We start from the raw sequence: 15,609 nt of genomic DNA on the forward strand, positions 1-15,609 counted from the left end.
TGTATGTATCCTTAATAGGCTGCTGTGTGCTGTTGCCTGGATGAGCCACGGCTGTTTTTGTCTTTTTGTGATGGCTGTTCTTGAGTCCCTTGTTTGTCCTGAGCAGTGAAACTGCCCAATGTTCGTCTGAAAAATCCTCCAGCATCTCTTGCATATTTGAACCCTCTCCAGCAGTGACTGTATGATTTTGAGATCCATCTTTTCACACTCAACAGCCAGTCTGTGAATCATCCAGGTAAGGACATAGTAAAACTCAAGGGTACAGAAACTTTTAAAAAGGGTCATTTTTTATACATTTTTAAAAGAATTGTCTTGTAAACTATATGTAAACATCTTTTATGTAAAATAACTTATACAGAACAGTACTAAATTAAAAATAACATTTTGTATGATACCTCTTGTTAAATATTTTCAGATTCTGCAAGGGGTTCACAACTTTCAAGCAGCATTGCACAGTATATATACCACAATAAGTGGTCTCTTAATCTTTTCCAGAGCTGTGTATATTATAATCAAAGTCAATGTTCCTGAGTAGGAGCTAACTTTCACACATACTGCGTTTTAGAGCCTGAAGCAGGGATGGGGTGCTGAGTCAGACACTTGGGCAGCTGCAGCTGTTAAGAGCTCCCATGGCACACAAACACAAATTTCTGGTGAGGCAGTTTATGCGAGAATAAGACATAGGCTAATGACTGTACCATCCATTGCTGCTGTGACAAACTGATCTGTCCTGTTCAACCATTTTGAAATCCTATAATCTGTTTCTTCTTCTTTGAGACTGATTGAGATGGTATTGAGAACTACAGTATAACTCCACGGCCTTTGAGATCTATGAGGACTGTTTTATACAGCAGTGTAGCTTATCATGGTTGATCATAATCATAATAGAACAGCTTTTGCGGGCTGGACGCGGAGGACCTGACTGGTGGCATCCCCTGTGGATAGCTGTAGTCGGGTTTGTAAAGAGAGGCAGGATGTAGGGTTAACAGTCGCTCCAGGAGAATGTGACTCTAGGGGGCATGTTAACTCATTGCTCTGGGCACAAACACAATTCATGGGTACGGATTGCTTTGCTGGATGCTGTTAGATAATCCCGTGCCTCCTCAGTGCAATGTCCCATTTAGCATGGATATGAAATATATTCTCAGAGTTAAAAGAAAGAAAGTGTTTGCTAGGGATATTTAATTTAAGTTAAAAGAGATGGCATGAAATATTTTTTTGTTTATGTAGGTCTTATAATTAATTTGATGCGTAAGGATGTTTTTTAGATGAGAACTTAACCATTTTCATTTATGCCCAAGATAATTGTGACATTAAGTTAATCAGGCAGAATCTTGTTTAGATGAGTCAAAATAGCACCTACGGTTATATAGTTCTTCTTTCATGTTTGGCACACAAGGCAAAATAAATTTTCCCTTGAGAGGGTATAAAATAAGATGAAATTGAAAAAGAGTCAAATAAAAACAAGAGCCAGTATATTCTGAGAGGCAGAATGGGAAATAAACACGATTGAACCTGAAGGCTACATAAAATTTAATTGAGACTTGAATTTGATTAGAGATGTTGGCATCTTTTACTTGTTGGTCTTACTTGGCATACGAGAAAATTCCAGGCTGATGTATTGAGGCAAGTTGGAGCTAAACTGGACAGTGGCCCTCCCATTTGGACACCCCTTATTTAAAGAGGGGGTGAAATGCTGTTTCATGCATACTGATCTTTTTACACTGTTAAAGACTTGGAATCCCATACTAAACATAGACAAAGTTTCAAAAGTTAAGGTGGACGTTTGATGGGAGTATTTCTTTGTCAAAAATACTACTTCCGGTTAGTCATAAGTTTCGGCAAGTTTTTTGAGATCATGCGTCCCCTTTGACGTTAATGGGGGCAGAATTTCCAGGATGCTGGACAGGTGATGTGCACATAACAATGTCACCAAAAAAGTGCGTTTTTGGTTGCCAGACCAAGACAGTCCTGCACAGATTCCCCCAAAAACCCCGCGTTAAGGCAACAGTGGATGTAATTTGCTTTTCCGGATGAGCAACTGAGTTGCGCGAATGTTTATATCTGTTCGCTGCATTTCGGTGCCGACTGTTTCATAAACAAGGCCCAGCTCGACACAGGATTTTCCCAATCGCCTAATGCTGAATGATGGAGCAGTCCCAACGTTAGAAGGGTGAGTGAGACTGCTTCAAATGTCTGTGTTTTTTTTAGTCCGCTTACTGTCTACACAAACCACGCGTAAACACACAAACACACGTGCACAACTGCACTTCCCACATGTACACCTTCAAAGACAAAAATACGACGATATAATTCAAGTATAAATATGTAAATAACACAAGCCGCTAAGCATATTATATAGTTAGTGTATAACTTGTACCACATACAGACGTCCTGCTCTAGTCGTTTTTGCTGCTGCTCCTGTTCAACTGCAGCCTCTGGGTCTGATTCCGGATCATAGATGTATGGCTGTATCTGATTAAAAGACATATTTTTATTTTGAATAAAGTTTTTTTCCCGCTGTTGACACAGCTTTACGACGCACTCGACTCAACATAGCAGCAGCGAGCACACTTCATTATTTAGCTCCGCTCACACGACACGCCCCCACCCGCTCGGCTTTTTTCGGAAAGACTCGGAACAGCGCATCTTTCTTATATAATTATTAAAAAAATAAAGACTTTTCGGAGATATGCAGGATGCAATGCTACTCTATAGGTACTCAAGATTGACATGACACTGACTGAAACTGAGTGTTTCACCCCCCCTTTAAGGTATAGTTCAACCAAAGAAAATTAAATTCTATCATAATTTACTCACTCTCAAGTTGTTCCAAACCTTTCTGAATTAGTTTGTTCTGCTAAACACAAAGGAAGACATTTGGAAGAATGTTTATAACCAAACAGATCTCGGCAGCCATTGACTATCTTGGTTACAAGCATTCTTCCAAATATCTTTTTTTTTTTTTTGTATTCAGCTGAACAAAGAAATGTATACAGGTTTGGAACAACTTGAGCGTGACTGAATGATGACAGAATTTTCATTTTTGGGTGAACTATCCCTTTAAGGCTTTGGGTTAAATAGAGAGGCTAGCAATACCTTTGAACTAGCGAACTAGCTTTGAAAACATAAGATCCGACCCTCCCTTCAGAGAATCTCCAAAGCCACGCATCCTTCAAAACACATGAACGCGTACAGCAGGGAGCAATTGAAAGCACCAGGAGAGACAGCGTTAAACTACCTCATGTCTCAAAGCACATAACATCACAATAATAATGAACATAAACAACTTAAAGAGCTCTGACCTGTACCACCTGACTGCTGCAGATCACTTCGGTGTTGATAGTGTTGCCATTGAAACTTGAATCATGAACTGACCTCTCCTTGTTTAACGTCACAGGTTTCCATCTCTTCCAAATTAAAGTATTTATGGCATGAAGCAAACTGTTTTGTTTCACGAGGAACTGTAAAAGGTGGCTTTGGAGGTTTTGGTGCTCAGTGATGTGTGATGTCTGCGCAAGCAGGGTGCATGTAGGTATGAAAATACATAAGTTAACAGGCAGGAAGGACATGGTATCACTGCATTAGGACCGAATGCAATGATTGGATGAACATTTTATGGTCCTACCCCTTTCCACAGATAATATACACTCACCTAAAGGATTATTAGGAACACCATACTAATACTGTGTTTGACCCCTTTTCAGCTTCAGAACTTAATTCTATGTGGCATTGATTCAACAAGGTGCTGAAAGCATTCTTTAGAAATGTTGGCCCATGTTGATAGGATAGCATCTTGCAGTTGATGGAGATTTGTGGGATGCACATCCAGGGCACGAAGCTCCCGTTCCACCACATCCCAAAGATGCTCTTTGGGTTGAGATCTGGTGACTGTGGGGGCCATTTTAGTACAGTAAACCCATTGTCATGTTCAAGAAACCAATTTGAAAAGATTCAAGCTTTGTGACATGGTGCATTATCCTGCTGGAAGTAGCCATCAGAGGATGGGTACATGGTGGTCATAAAGGGATGGACATGGTCAGAAACAATGCTCAGGTAGGCAGTGGCATTTAAACGATGCCCAATTAGCACTAAGGGAGCTAAAGTGTGCCAAGAAAACATCCCCACACCATTACACCACAACCACCAGCCCGCACAGTGGTAACAAGGCATGATGGATCCATGTTCTCATTCGGTTTATGTTTTATTAATTCTGACTCTACCATCTGAATGTCTCAACAGAAATCGAAACTCATCAGACCAGGCAACATTTTTCCAGTCTTCAACTGTCCAATTTTGGTTTGCTTGTGCAAATTGTAGCCTCTTTTTCCTATTTGGAGATTAGTAGTACCCGGTGGGGTCTTCTGCTGTTGTAGCCCATCCGCCTTAAGGTTGTGCATGTTGTGGCTTCACAAATGCTTTGCTGCATGCTGCTTTTCTATCAGCTTGGATCAGTCAGCCCATTTCCTCTGACCTCTAGAATCAACAAGGCATTTTAGCCCACAGGACTGCCTCATACTGGATGTTTTTCCCTTTTCACACCATTGTTTGTAAACCCTAGAAATGGTTGTGCGTGAAAATCCCAGTAACTGAGCAGATTGTGAAATACTCAGACTGGCCTGTCTGGCACCAACAACCATGCCACGCTCAAAGTTGCTTAAATCACCTTTCTTTCCCATTCTGACATTCAGTTTGGAGTTCAGGAGATTGTCTTGACCAGGACCACACCACTAAATGCATTGAAGCAACTGCCATGTGATTGGTTGATTAGATCATTGCATTAATGAGAAATTCAACAGGTGTTCCTAATAATCCTTTAGGTGAGTGTATACATATAAATACATTTAGACCTCTTAACTTAGTGATTGCTATTAGAATGTGAAGAGATTTCAACCAGCATAATAAAAAAATGTTTCTGGAACAAATCCCATACACTGCCTTGAAGTGATAGGTTTTTTGTGATTAGTATGACTGTGATGCAAACTTGGCACTTTGCATTTTCAGTTTCATTTTAAAAACACATCTTCGAGTTAAGTCCAGTATTGTGAACTCAGTAAATTACTATCATGGCCTCAGTTTTGATTATTTATCTGAAAATTTCTTTGTGACTGACATACACTGGCACTAACAGCATGACGTCTCCATTTTTTATTAGTCCACATTCCCAGGAATTAAATGCTATTCGTTTTGCAGTTATAGAGTTTCAAAATGTCGACTGAACAAATGCTTCTGAACACACAATCCACTGACACCAGATCACCCTGGTAGAAAACGTTGATTGAAATTGCTAAATCATAAATTTAGACTACATTTTTTAATGGAAAAAAAAAAGACACGATAATCATACTTTCTTCCCAAGAGAGGTCTAACAAGCAATAATGTATCCAGCTTTAAAAGGGTTTAATCCATTAAACATGAAATTAGATTAAGCCTTAGGGCCAAGCCGTTGAAAATTACTATTTTATGATTAGATTAATCCTCAGCCGGGAGAGAGTGCATGTTTTGTCAGTACGTTAACCCTAGAGTCACTGGGCACACAGGCATCGTTTTTCCTCGCTGCTTCCAATCAGGTCATAGATAGCACAAAATTGGAGCGTTGACAATTTGAATATGTGAGAATAACCTGTCCAGCAGTGAGTCAGAGAGAATGCAAACCCACCCAGTAAGTGAATGTCTGCTCTTCTCTTTCAATTACATTTCCATTGCAGCCAGCTGTGAGGTTTCGTTGCCAAGGCAACTCAGACACCCACTCTACAGTGTTCGGCTCACCCTTGCTGATCAGGCACATTGGTCAAGACTCACTAAAAGCGACTAAACAACAAAAGAGAGGGTAAGCTAAGGTCAGTTGATGTTTTGTGTGTATTCTGTGTAATACCTGTAAGGCTTAAAAGGGATAAATGGAAAATTTGATATTTTGTGTTCTCTGCCCGAATTTATCCTTGAGAACGTATTACAAGCATGTGTCAGTTGCCTGTATGTGTGGAGTCAAGGATATGTGTGTTAATATGTTGAGCACAACTGTGAAAACAATAGCCTTATTAGCCTACCTGTAGCTGTTCATGTTTAGATGTGCTGAGTCTGCTGACCAAAAGAGAAACATAATGGTTAGACATCTCAGCTGTCGGTTTTTGAGTCTGTTGTGTGTCTAGCAATGTGTGCTGATGGCTTTATAAATGAGAAGACTGTCATTTTGAGATATTGGATGGGGGTAAAGAGGATGTGATGCTTGATGAGAAAATGAAGCATGAATTGAATAGACTGGAACTGGGAGCATAATTCTACTTCAGGAGGATTTTGCCTTATTTGAGATGTTATATCCTAGGCTATACAGGTCCTTCTCAAAAAATAAGCATATTTTGATAAAGTTCATTATATTCCATAATATAATGATAAAAATTAAACTTTCATATATTTTAGATTTATTGCACTCTAACTGAAATATTTCAGGTCTTTTATTGTTTTAATACTGATGATTTTGACATACAGCTCATGAAAACCCACAAAAAATGTGCATAATCATGAAAAGGTTCTCTAAACGAGCTATTAACCTAATCATCTGAATCAACTAATTAACTCTAAACACCTGCAAAAGATTCCTGAGGCTTTTAAAAACTCCCAGCCTGGTTCATTACTCAAAATCACAATCATGCGTAAGCCTGCCGACCCGACCCTGTCCAGAAGGCCATCATTGACACCCTCAAGCGAGAGGGTAAGACACAGAAAGAAATTTCTGAATAGGCTGTTCCCAGAGTGCTGTATCAAGGCACCTGTGGGAAGGTCTGTGGGAAGGAAAAAGTGTGGCAAAAACGCTGTACAACGAGAAGAGGTGACCGGACCCCGAGGAAGATTGTGGAGAAGGACCGATTCCAGACCTTGGGGGACCTGCGGAAGCAGTGGATTGAGTCTGGAGGAGAAACATCCAGAGCCACTGTGCACAGGCGTGTGCAAGAAATGGGCTACAGGTGCCGCATTCCCCAAGGTCAAGCCACTTTTGGGCTAAAGAGAAGCAGCATTGGACTGTTGCTCAGTGGTCCAAAGTACTTTTTCGGATGAAAGCAAATTTTGCATGTCATTCAGAAATCAAAGTGCCAGAGTCTGGAGGAAGACTGGGGAGAAGGAAATGCCAAAATGCCTGAAGTCCAGTGTCAAGTACCCACAGTCAGTGATGGTCTGGGGTGCCATGTCAGCTGCTGGTGTTGATCTACTGTGTTTTATCAAGGGCAGGGTCAATGCAGCTAGCTATCAGGAGATTTTAGAGCACTTCATGCTTCCATCTGCTGAAAAGCTTTATGGAGATGAAGATTTCGTTTTTCAGCACGACCTGGCACCTGTATCTCAGTGCCAAAACCACTGGTAAATGGTTTACTGACCATGGTATTACTGTGCTCAATTGGCCTGCCAACTCTCCTGACCTAAACCCCATAGAGAATCTGTGGGATATTGTGAAGAGAATATTGAGACGCAAGACCCAACACTCTGGATGAGCTTAAAGGAACACTCCACTTTTTTTGAAAATAGACTCATTTTCCAAGTCCCTTAGAGTTAAACAGTTGAGTTTTACACTTTTTGAATCCATTCAGCCGATCTCTGTATCTGGCGGTAGCACTTTTAGCATAGCTTAGCATACATCATTGAATCATATAGGTCCATTAGCATCAGTGATCAAAATGACCAAAGACTTTCAATATTTTTCCTATTTAAAACTTGACTCTTCTATAGTTACATCGTGTACTAAGACCAACGAAAAATGAAAAGTTTCTATTTTTTTAGACCGTTATAGCTAGGAACTACTTTCTCATTCCAGCGTAGGAACTTTGCGGCTGTCATGGGTGTAGCGGTGCAATGATATAACACAGCGCCTTCTTCTGTCAACATAAACAGCATGATGATCTGCTTGCTCAGAGAGCATGCGTTGTAACCATGGAGACATTTGTGAGAGACATTTCAGAAGATATTTACTTTGGTGCAGATCCTGAACCATATCTATTTGAACCGGAATAACAGTTCCATGAAGACAAGCTTTTGAAAGCGTCATAACCAACGCGACTCTGTCGCACAGTTGAGAAATTACCGTATAGACCTGAGGAGACGCTCGCAGGCAATCTTTTACTTTCTATGAGACAGTCGGGGGGACGTGGAGACATAGAGTCTGATAAAGTCAAGGGGGAAGAATGGGGAGAAGCCCACAGTGAGCCAAAAGCAACGGGAGAAAATATTTAAACAACGTGATTCAGCTTTCACTTTCCACATCTACTAGAAGACATACAGCTGTCCGACAGGAGGCTCACGTCACATCTACGTCGTCAAGCTCAGTCTGAGCCTGCGCAGTTCTCTCAGCCATCAGGAAGTGAGTGCTCCTATACTGACATCACTTAACGCCGTAGAAGGCAATGGGATAGCTCGGTCCATTTCTTTTACTGTCTATGGCAGTGCCACAGGCTGATCGCCTCCATGCCACGCCGCATTGAAGGAGTCATTTCTGCAAAAGCATTCCCGAACAAGTATTGAGTGCATAACTGAACATAATTATTTAAAGGTTGACTTTTTTTGTATTAAAAACACTTTTCTTTTATTGGTCGGATGAAATATGCTAATTTGTTTGAGATAAGAATTTTGGGTTTTCATGAGCTGTATGCCAAAATCAGTATTAAAACAATTAAAGACCTGAAATATTTCAGTTGGTGTGCAATGAATCTAAAATATATTAAAGTTTAATTTTTATCATTACATCATGGAAAATAATGAACTTTATCACAATATGCTAATTGTTTTAGAAGGACTTGTATAGTGTACTGACTTTCATACTTTTTTAGTGCTATAGAAGTGCATCACATTTATTTGCTGGTGATAAAACTCACCCCGTTTTTTACCTGAAAGTATCAGATCAATATAGACAAATTAAATGATTAATGAAAATCTGAAATTATAAATAAACCATTAGCCAATTATCATTACACTGTAAAAAATTATTTAGAAAAAAAGTTACCTGGTTGCCTTAAAATTTTGAGTTCATTGAAATTAAAATTTTGAGTTAATACAATGAATTTTTTTTGAGATTCGACAACCTTTATTAAAATATTATTAAAAGATTTTGTAAGCATATTGGGGAATTGTGTGTGTTTTATACCTGATGACACAGTGAAACATGCCAAATAGTGCTATTTTCATGATTTATCAAATGTTTTATGTGGTTCAGATACAAAAAGTTTTGAGTTTCTATTTATTAAACAAATTTCCTTCATTGTATCAACTCAAAATTTGAAGGCAACCAGGTTACTTACTTTTTTAAGTTAAACCAACAAAAAACAGCAATAATTTTTTACAGTGTAGCTATAGATTTACTGAAAATTTTCAGAACCACAAAAGTGGTGTCATTTTATGACACATTCACATATCCAAACTATATTTTAAAATCGTTATAATTCGTTTAGTTAACACAACACAAACCCCAGAACATTGACAAAATGATTTAGAAAACGTTGAATGTCAATGAATAATTGCAGACAACACTCATCAACTCACTGGCAACTACATTTTAATTTGAGCTTATTTGTACATAAACTAAAGATACGTATGTAAACGAAAAGATAGGCTACAAAACATCTGTGTGAGCGCACATAAAAGTCAAAACTTGGGCGGGTTTAAGGTAGAACCGATAGGCCTAACGTTATGTTCACGCTGCCGTCGGCATCATCTGATTACTGTGGCAATGCCTAGTCAGCAGCATGAATGTTGTAGGAGAAATAAATATTATGTATTTTAAAAAATCGTTAGCTAGGCCTAATTTGTTTTGTTTTACTCAAACGTGCACAGCCAAAACATTGCTGACAGAATGATTTAAAAAAAAGTTAAATGTCATTAATGCTATTCACTAGCGACTACATTGTACATAAACTAGGAGTTCAAAATCGAAAAGATAAATGGAAAAAAAAACGTGTGAAGCTCACATAATAAAAGTCGAAACTTGGGTGCGTTCACGCCTTTCAGAACATCAAACCTAACCGTGCTCTCTGTCATATCACCTGATAACTGGTAAGTAATCAACAGCTTGAAGGCTGTAGCAGAAATAAACATTATTCAACTGAAATCCCTGCAGTTCTAAATTAATGTGCATGTCACCTCGCTGTTTTTCTCTTCGTAACCTACTGTGGGCGCCTAAAAAGAAGTGTCGGGTTTAAGGATGAGAACGTCTCGATCAAAGAAGTAGTCATTTACTGCTGCCGGAGAAATTAAATCCGATATTCATTTTTCTAATTGGAGTGGAAGGGGAGAGCATTATGTGATCTCGAGCGGCTCGCCCACGCATGCAATCACAGTCACGTGATTTAATCTGCAGCCACAGTGAAAGCAGCACGAGCCACCTGTTTGTTTGATATTTGTCAATATATTCTTTTAAATCCACGATTGAAGTGTTGCGTTTGTGTGATCGCAGTGAAGTTCATGTCCTTCTGTGGTGCCTGAACTGGTGTCTGTGCTCCACATATTCAGCTCTGGTAATTTAGCTCAGCAGATGTTCTACAGAGAATATTCAACAGAAATCAACGGTCACAAGAGAGCCCCAAAGATAGAAACACTTCAACTGTGGTCCCTTCACAAAATGTGTGTGAGGGACAGATATCAGTGAAGATGATGAAAATGAAAAGTCAGTGAACAAGAGTGGGGCAAAGAAGGATTGTAAAATAGGATATGGATATCTCAAATATTAAAAGAACAGCGGCTTTTGATGCATCAGGACAGCTAATGGCTATGTATATATTGCCATCTCTCTCTCTCTCTCTCTCTCTCTCTCTCTCTCTCTCTCTCTCTCTCTCTCTCTCTCTCTCTCTCTCTCTCTCTCTCTATATATATATATATATATATATATATATATATATATATATACATTTTTATTTTACCCATTGTGGCATAAAACTTCTCTGAGACCACTAGTGAAAATGCCTTTTTTTGTATTATTTTCTAATCTGATGCAATATTCATCTTTGCCAATTATTTGATCAGAATATTAAAGGGGGGGTGAAACACTCAGTTTCAGTCAGTGTCATGTCAATCTTGAGTACCTATAGAGTAGCATTGCATCCTGCATATCTCCGAAAAGTCTTTATTTTTTTAATAATTATATAAGAAAGATGCGCTGTTCCGAGTCTTTCCGAAAAAAGCCGAGCGGGTGGGGGCGTGTCGTGTGAGCGGAGCTAAATAATGACGTGTGCTCGCTGCTGCTATGTTGAGTCGAGTGCGTCGTAAAGCTGTGTCATCCCTAACAGCGGGAAAAACTTTATTCAAAATAAAAATATGTCTTTTAATCAGATACAGCCATACATCTATGATCCGGAATCAGACCCAGAGGCTGCAGTTGAACAGGAGCAGCAGCAAAAACGACTAGAGCAGGACGTCTCTATGTGGTACAAGTTATACACTAACTATATAATATGCTTAGCGGCTTGTGTTATTTACATATTTATACTTGAATTATATCGTCGTATTTTTGTCTTTGAAGGTGTACATGTGAGAAGTGCAGTTGTGCACGTGTGTGTGTGTGTTTACGCGTGGTTTGTGTAGACAATTGTTAGTAAGCGGACTGGTTTTGCACGGCAGGCTAAGTTAGTGTTTACATAGAAAGACACGGAATAGTAGCGCATTTGAATGAAGAAGCGTGCTTATTTAGTTCAACAAATTTCCCCACTCTTTGTGTATTGTTGTTTGGAGTGCTTTTACAATACACAAACATAAAGTTACACATATAGTGGCCAGCTAAACAAATGTACACGCACTACACATCGCATGCTCCATTGATCAATTTCTATATATAGTAATATATATATAGTAACTATACGTGATCATGTTTGGGCTACTTGATGAGCATAGGCAAAAACACAGACATTTGAAGCAGTCTAACTCACCGCCCGCGGTTCTAACGTTGGGACCTTTATCGTTGGGACTGCTCCATCCTTCAGCATTAGGCGATTGGAAAATCCGGCGTCGAGCTGGGCCTTGTTTATGAAACAGTCGGCACCGAAATGCAGCGAACAGATATAAACATTCGCGCAACTCAGTTGCTGATCCGGAAAAGCAAATTCCATCCACTGTTGCCTTACCGCGGGGTTTTTGGGGAATCTGTGCAGGACTGTCTTGGTCTGGCAACCAAAAACGCACTTTTTGATGTCATTGTTAATTGTGCACATCACCTGTGCAGCGCAGCCTACGAGCCAGTGCTTTGATGGGCGTAGGCTGTTACTTTCGCTCTCTCCCTCTCTCTCTCTCACGCTCTTCCGGTAGAATTGTCCGTAAGGCCCATACAAGGAAATTCCGCCCCCATTAACGTCAAAGGGGACGCATGATCTCAAAAAACTTGCCGAAACTTATGACTAACCGGAAGTAGTATTTTTGACAAAGAAATACTCCCATCAAACGTCCACCTTAACTTTTGAAACTTTGTCCATGTTTAGTATGGGATTCCATGTCTTTAACAGTGTAAAAAGATCAGTATGCATGAAACAGCATTTCACCCCCCCTTTAAAAATAGTGACGCTGGATAGAAAAATGAACATAAATTAAGAATTAATTTCTTAGTATTTGGTTTGTCTTTTGCTTTAATGACAGCAGCTTTTGCTTTGATCAGGGGCGTTTTTAGGATTTTCATTTTCGGGGGGTTTAGCCCCCATTGAGGGTAGCCTATGGAAAAAAAAAATCACACTTTAGTTTGGGGTCCAAATTGTCCTATTAACTAGTAGCTTACTAACATGCAAACCCATACAATATTGGCTGTTAATTATTACGTATAAAGCTAATATTAATACCTTATTGCATAGCCATATGTAGCATACATGCATTAATCATACCCAATAATGTTGGCAGGTTTATAATCACCAAGATCCCAAATTTTAGGGGGGTTCAGGGGCATGGTCACCCAAGAATATTTAAATACTATGATCTACATATGTGCATTTTAAGATGTTCTGAAGGCCAAAAAATTAGATAACAATAGCTTGAAAACCATGTCATTGAGCAGTAGGCTAGATTATTTGTCTCTTATCTCCACATCTCTTTTTCTCTGTTTTTATCTTGTCCTGTCACTTCCCCTAATAACGCTGAGCTTTGACTGTTATAGACTAGTTTTTCCATTTTCGTCAGTGAAGAAAGTAAAAATATGCTTTACATATTAATATACTGATATTTATATGTTTTATGCATAATTTTCTTAGACATGTTAATTTAGGTACTGTTTATTAAAGTTTAAGTTTATTGAATTAATTCACTATATAAACACCTTCATTACTATAATATGCCCAATAGCCTACTGAAAAAAAACTTAGATTTTTTTTAATTTAGGCAACTGAAGGTTACAACTGGAATTATATTAATTTACAATATAAACACATTCATTATCAATATGCCTAATCTGATGAAAATGGCTTTGTTAATATTTCTTGTTTCTTTAATTAGGCCTATTATGAATCATATAGGCATATTTTCAACTCAAAATGACGAAATTAAACAAATGATTATTAATTTGCCTGAATATTTTTGTCTATCGTTTAAAATTTCTAACTTGAAGCAGCATCTGTCAAACATAAATGTTTATTTCAACTGCACGTTTCTCTCACTTAACGTTGTCGAGTTGCGCTGCTAAAATTCGCGCTCATGGCCTCAGCAGTTTCTTTATGTTTTTTACAGTGTATGGTGTGAACATAAAGCCCGCCTACTCTGATTTGATTGGTTTTCTCAAATATTTTGACATTGACGAGCGGTGACAGACCAATGAGGCTCAGATTTATACACACACACACACACACACACACACACACACCTCTGCTTCTGACGTGCCTTCTGCTCGTCGCGGCTACGGCAGCGAATTGAAGAACTCAACACACAGACAGACTAAAAGACGGGACGAAGCCTATTCCTGCCGCCAGTTTCATATGTTTTAAAGGTTAATCGCATATTTTTTAGGGGGGCTGAGGCATAAGTTTAGGGGGGCTGAAGCCCCCCTAAAACTACTGGTAATAGCTGACGCCCATGGCTTTAATCTTGTGATTCAATGGAAACATTAAACGTTTTCACTTCATATGGTCAGAAATTAGCTTATTCGATTGGTGACCTTAGGACTAGTGGTCCACATTTAAAAAAATAATAATAAAAAAAGTCTTGGGCTTTCGAATCCCCTGTACACTGGGCCGCATTAATGCACGGGCTTACCTGGGCTTAAGCCCAGGGCCCCGGGCTGGGGGAGGGCCCCGATGATGCCGGAAAATTTTGTAACCGGATTTTATAATATGTTGGCTGTCCCTTTAAAATTACACTTTATCGCGTTGAATGCACATGCGGGCTTTGCAAGTCCTGCTCGAGAAATGTCAGTCAAACCCTCTCACTCAATGAACCCTGCAATCATCAGTCACAGTTGGAGCTTAGAGCTCAAAAAATCAAGCCCGACTCTATACCGAGCCCCTTATTTTGTCCGAGCCTGGCCCTGCCCGACACATTAACAGTAATTATGAGCCCGATTTAAACCCAACCATTTGTCAATACAAGGGCGTTCTGAAGAGAAAGATCGAGCCTGTAATGAGCGTAGCGGACCGGTGTGACTCCGCTCAATAATACGCAATCATCATGATCCCTCACCGGTAAAACTATGTTCGCTCAAAAGACGTATGTGAAAACTGGTGACACTTCTGTTAGATTCCAAGAGAAGCGCACTCTTGAATATCACGCGGAAATGGGGCGCGCTCAGCCGCGCTATAGGCTATATCACTTGAAATAAAGCACAAAAGAAACTACCAACATGCAAAATCGTATTTCAGTAATCTATTATGGTATAAAATAATAAAACAAAACGTGTTTAAAGTTGCATCAAAACTTTTCTAAAATATTCCACCATGCAATATAGCAATATAGCCGAAGGCATAAGCTGATAAAACGTTTTTTTTTAATGCTCAAATAAATGTGAGCACTCTGCATTTACTGAAATATAGGCGCTTATTTTGCTTTAACTTGTAAAGTAGCCAACACAAACAACAAATTATTTAAATGCATCAAATAAAATGTTGACTTCTGTCCTGATTATATCATTTAAATAAATTAATATTCTTAGGGATTCAATAGAGAACACACTTTTTTCTTTTACTGAGTTTAATTTTTGACAGAACTGTTGCAATTATTTTTTTGACAACTAATATAGAAAGTCTTTACTAACATTCAGTCTTTACTTTCTCAGTTGCAAGGTTTAGAAACAGTCCTTACAGACTAACTCAGAACTGTTGAAGAGTTAATTGATTATATAAAATTCAAAGAAGATTGAATAATTTAGGCTACGTAGTTATCTGCATGTCTCATCCATGAAAGATGCAACAATGGAGAACAAGCTATTGGGTTTTTGAGAACCAGAACCAAGCTGACTGAGCAGGTTAAACTTTAGCTATAATGTAAGCCCCTTGCCTGGAGGTGGGGAATAGCACTAAGAAATTGTCAAATTCACTCAGTATTCCATGATCTAATTCACTATACTATCTCAATTACAATTAAGTACAGATGAACTGTATTCATTTGTGTTGTATGCACTAAAACAGTCCAGCATATAATAGTCAAACTAATTTTTATGTTGAAATAACAAAGATT

General features: G+C 38.9%; 1 protein-coding gene across 5 annotated transcripts in view; it reads left to right on the forward strand.

Moving 5' to 3' along the window:
• st3gal2 (ST3 beta-galactoside alpha-2,3-sialyltransferase 2) overlaps window positions 1-15,609 on the forward strand; it is a 46,463-nt gene that overhangs the window by 10,366 nt on the left and 20,488 nt on the right. For 2 of the 5 annotated variants that reach the window (XM_067420457.1, XM_067420460.1), the window contains exon 2: window positions 5,709-5,830. The exons of 1 other annotated variant lie outside the window; for it this stretch is intronic. The gene's annotated coding sequence lies outside the window, so the exon portion shown is untranslated. Of the gene's footprint in view, window positions 1-5,708; window positions 5,841-13,908; window positions 13,928-15,609 lie in introns of those variants that run through there. 2 more of the 5 variants (XM_067420459.1, XM_067420462.1) reach the window with 2 other exon arrangements.

Source organism: Pseudorasbora parva, chromosome 16 (assembly GCF_024679245.1).
Source record: "Pseudorasbora parva isolate DD20220531a chromosome 16, ASM2467924v1, whole genome shotgun sequence".
Classification (NCBI taxonomy): Eukaryota; Metazoa; Chordata; class Actinopteri; order Cypriniformes; family Gobionidae; genus Pseudorasbora; species Pseudorasbora parva.